Here is a 5,081-nt window from a genome sequence, read left to right on the forward strand (position 1 = left end):
CTGCTGAGACATAAGTCCTTTAATCCTTGATATATTCTTAAGGTGATAGTAGGCTGACTTTGTAATTGTCTTAATGTGGCTGCTGAAATTAAGGTCTGAGTCTATGACTACACCAAGGTTTCTGGCTTGGTTTGAACATTTCATCATTGCAGATTGGAGCTGAGCAGTAACCTTTAACCTTTCTTCCTTGGCTCCAAAAACAATCATTTCAGTTTTTTCTTTGTTTAACTGAAGAAAGTTCTGGCTCGTCCAGTCATTGATTTGTTCAATGCATTTACTCAGTGTTTGTATGGGACTATAATCCCCTGGTGATATGGTGATGTAAATGTGTGTGTCATCTGCATAGCTATGGTATTTTATTTGGTTGTTTCTTATTATCTGACCTAAGGGGAGCATGTAGATGTTGAATAGTAGAGGCCCCAGAATGGATCCTTGAGGTACTCCACATACGATTTTCATCCGCTCAGATGTGTATTTACCTATAGACACAAAATAGTCCCGGTCATTTAAATAGGACTTAAGCCAATTTAGTACTGCACCAGAGATTCCCACCCAGTTTTCAAGTCTGTCCAGTAGTATCTTGTGGTCAACTGTGTCAAAAGCAGCACTAAGATCAAGTGATACCAAAACTGAGATTTTGCCGTTGTCTGTGTTTAAATGAATATCATTGAGGACCTTGACTAGAGCGGTCTCTGTGCTGTGATGTGATCGGAATCCTGATTGGAAGACATCAAAACAGTCATTTATCATTAGATAATTGTTCAGTTGTTGAAAAACAGCTTTTTCAATAATTTTACTTAAAAAAGGGAGGTTTGATATCGGCCTATAGTTGTTCATTTCTGATGCATCTAAATTGTTCTTCTTCAGGAGGGGTTTAATTACTGCTGTTTTCATGGCCTGGGGGAAGACACCTGTAAGAAGAGACATGTTGACAATTTGAAGCAGATCCGAGGTCATGCAGTCTGAAACCTTTTTGAAAAATGGTGATGGTAGAATATCAAGGCAGCAGGATGAGGATTTCAAATGTTGTATTATATCTTGTAGGTTTTTGTAATTTATTGGATTAAATTGTGTCATAGTGATTGAGTTGTTTTTTGGTGGACACACAGATAACACATTCCCAGTACCTCGTACAGTAGTGCTGACTGCTTGTCTGATTTTCTGAATTTTGGCGGTGAAGAAGAATGCAAATTCATTGCAGGCCTTGGTAGATAAGTGTTCAGAGGCCACTGGCACAGGGGGGTTTGTTAGCCTGTCGACTGTAGCAAACAGGGCGCGTGCATTATCTTTGTTTTTGGAGATAATGTCTGAGAAGAAGGTCTGCCTTGACTTTTTCAGTTCTAGATTAAACATGTGAAGTCTTTCTTTATAATTGTCATAATGAACCTGAAGCTTTGTTTTACGCCACCTGCGCTCAGCTTTTCGACATTCCTTTTTTTCATGTTTGACCTGCATGGTATTCCTCCAAGGCGATTTTTTCTTATTGGAGACCACTTTTAATTTAGTTGGTGCAATGGAATCAATAATGTTTGTAATTTTTAAAGTGAAATCTTCTACAAGTTCATTTGCAGAGAACCTAGAGAGGGGGGTTATGGAAGAGAAAGCCTGAATAAATATATCACTGGTACTTTCAGTAATGTAACGTTTTGAGATAACCTCAGTTTGAACATTAGTGTTCACAGATAAATCACTTTCAAAGAAAACACAGCAGTGATCAGAGAGAGCAACATCAGATACCAGAACCTTGGAAATGTTTAGACCCTTGGAGATAACCAAGTCTAGGATGTGGCCCCTGTTGTGTGTGGGCTGCGTCACATGCTGAGTGAGTCCAAAGTTGTCAAGGACATAACACAGTTCTTCAGTCACTCTGTCCTCAGGTTTGTCAACATGGATGTTAAAATCACCAACAATTAAAACAGAATCAAAGTCAGTGCAGATAAGAGACAGTAGTTCAACAAGGTTATCAAAGAAATCAGTACAGTATTTAGGTGGTCTGTAAATATTAAGAAATATAGACCGAGAGGATGTATTTAACTGAAGAGCCACATATTCAAAAGAAGTGAAATTTCCATAAAACACCTGCTTGCATTTGAATAACTCATTAAAAATTATACTAACACCTCCTCCTTTTTTATGCGTTCTAGTCTCACTCACAAAAGAGAAGTTTGGAGGGCATGATTCAATGTGTACAGCTGCACTGTTATCTTGGTCTAACCAAGTCTCCGTTAAAAACATAAAATTAAGATTGTGTTTAATAATAAAATCATTTATTAAAAAAGATTTGCCTCCCAGAGACCTGATATTTAATAAAGCTAAGTTTAGTGAGTTAAAACCAGTTGTGTTATTTTTTACAGCTGTTTGTGGCTGACGAGGAAGTGGAGCTAAATTTAATAAGTTGGCAGATTTAGTCGAGTATCTTCTGTTTCTTAGCAGATTTACCCTTTTTCTATTTCCTGCCAACAGAGGAATTGAGGAGGCTACCTGAATTCCACAGGGCCCCGGCTTTTCCTGGTTGAAAACATTAATGATATCAGCTTTGAAGCCTGGACCCGGCCCATATCAGTTAGAATTGTTATGATGATGATGATTCTGAGGAGGTGAAGGGGCTTTGTGAAGTTTCTGTGATGGTGGTTTCGGGCACGGTGGTGGGCTGGGGGCTGGGCGATGGGGTAGATTTAGGGGAGAGAATATGGGATTTGGACGGGGTGTAAGCTTGATTCCAACATTGACAAGCTTTTTCATCTCATCCGTAAAATCCAGGAGGGGGGAGGAGGGAGAGAGAGTGACTGGAGAGGGCGGGGAGTTGGCTGGTGTTTGGGGTGGTGAAGAATAGAAATCTCCTCCTGTTGGGAGTGGAGGCCACTCCTCTTGTTGGGGGGTGGAAGATGGCCGCAGTGGAGGCCACTCCTCTTGTTGGGGGGGTGAAGATGGCCGCAGTGGAGGCCACTCCTCTTGTTGGGGGGTGGAAGATGGCCGCAGTGGAGGCCACTCCTCTTGTTGGGGGGGTGAAGATGGCCGCAATCTAGGACGCTCCTCTCGTTGGGGGGTTGAAGTTGGCGGCACTGGAGGACGCTCCTCTTGGGGGGGTGAAGGTGGCGGCGATGAAGACTCCTCCTGGCTCAGCGATCTCAGTCGTTTTCCTCCAGAATGTGGTCTTATCTTCTGTTTTGTTTTGTCTTGTCTCTTGTCCTTGGCCAGGGAAGCTGGTGTGTGATACACAGAGTAAAATAGGTTGGAAGTGAACAATCTTACTCCTGACTTGTTGAGGCAAAATCCATCTGCCTTAAAAAGGTGTCTGCGTTCCCAGAAAATATTAAAATTGTTGAGAGAGAAACCGACAATTTTAAACCAACTTCTGCCCTTAAGTTCTGCCGCTACGCAGAGCAAGAAGAGGAAGACTGTGATGGAAAAGGAGACGACTTAAAAATGTTGGATGAAGATACAAACACGAGTCAATATTCGGGATGCATTTCTGAGACAGCTGAATGATTTGAAGGGTCTCTAAAGGGACGCCATGGTTGCTGATTTTCTACTGGACAGGTAATCATGTCATTTCATTCGTCTTTGTGTTCATGGTTTTGTTCATCTATGAGACAGCTAGCGATAACTTCGGCTAATGCTAGCGGCCGGCTAACGGCTTGTAGCTATGTTTATAGAGACCTGTATACAGTCTGTTAGCTGGTAGCTCTTCTGTTGCTCTGTATCAGACTTGTGTACAGTCTGTATCAGCATGAATGGGATGTTGTATAAAGTCTACATACTGTCTTGTATGTGTTTTCATAGCAACGAGAAGGAAACATCGACGTCCACACCGTTAAAACATGGGACGCAGAGGCTTGCGTGAGCTGGGGGGGATGCCCAAGAAGAGAACCAGGAGGCCGGATGATCCACACCAACATGTTTACCTTCAACAGCCATTATTTTTATTTCTGTAATAAATACATTTTCTAATAAAAGTAAATGTAAAACAACTCTTTGATATTGCAATTTGTTTATAATGTTGCATGTTACTTGATATGGATTTAATTATTTTGCAATTTGAAGAGAGAAGGCCAGTGTAAATTTAAAGATTTATTTAACAAATGTATCCACAGCACACTCAAGTATTTTTTTTACATGAAGATAAATATAAAATATATACAAAGGAACTAAAGGGTCACTATACAAGTATTGTATGTAATCATGTCATCGTTTCATTCACTCCTAACTGAAACCTTTATACTGTCCATGTGGATCTGGGTAAGGGTCACGGATTTTCCAGATACAGTAACAAGGTATTACTCCTCTATGACCTGCACCAAGTGCTCCATGCTGCCAGGCAACAACCTGTCTGTGCAGCATGGCGGAACTTTCTGTTGCTGTCCCCAGGATCTGGAGCTCGTCCCCGGTCGTTGCTCTCCCTCTCGCTCGTCTGGCTCTGCCTTGCACTCGACCCCGGCCTCGTCCTCTCCGACCTGAGGTGCTTGGCTCAGGATCGTAATCAGCAGTCATCATGAGAGCTCTAACAAGCACAAAAATCAGTCAATATGTTGTAGTTCCAACACGAAAATGAAGACTGTCAACAATGGTGAACGCTAAAAAAAAAAAAAGCACTGTAGCCGTCTAGTAACTAAACATCATGACATGCGATGCTAAATCAAAATAAACATTCAAAACCGACTTTAGTTGTAATGCTGTCACTACTGTTTCCACCTTTCTGGCTAGCCAGGAGTTATTAGCCCGGCAGCAACAACTTACTCTAGCTGTATTCAGATGATAAAAACTAACACAAGTAAAGCTAACATGCAAGCTATGCTGTGCATTCTAACTAATTACATTATTTTTTAATGTGTTAATATAAGCGGTTTACTTACATGGGAGATAGACATGTTTTCCTTCGATGAAAATAAAGTAAATCGCTCGCCTCTCCACAGCTAGCTGTCGTGACGTCATCCTCCAGCTGTAGTCTGCCACAGCGCGTTCATGTGTTTGGAGGCATGTCCCTCCCCTCTCCCTACAGGCTGCTCTGAAGGAGGGGAAGGGCTCTGTTCGGCTGTGTGCTTTCAAAATCAAGCTAACTGCTGCGGCTTTCTCAGGATCTC

General features: G+C 41.8%; 1 long non-coding RNA gene across 1 annotated transcript; it reads left to right on the plus strand.

Annotated features, from left to right (window-relative positions):
- Window positions 1-2,931: 2,931 nt before the first annotated feature.
- On the plus strand, window positions 2,932-3,971 carry LOC117817880. The gene is made up of 2 exons (XR_004632249.1): window positions 2,932-3,540; window positions 3,784-3,971. It is a non-coding gene; the product is annotated as an uncharacterized LOC117817880 (long non-coding RNA).
- Window positions 3,972-5,081: the final 1,110 nt, after the last annotated feature.

This window comes from Notolabrus celidotus, chromosome 1 (genome assembly GCF_009762535.1).
Source record: "Notolabrus celidotus isolate fNotCel1 chromosome 1, fNotCel1.pri, whole genome shotgun sequence".
Lineage (NCBI taxonomy): Eukaryota > Metazoa > Chordata > Actinopteri > Labriformes > Labridae > Notolabrus > Notolabrus celidotus.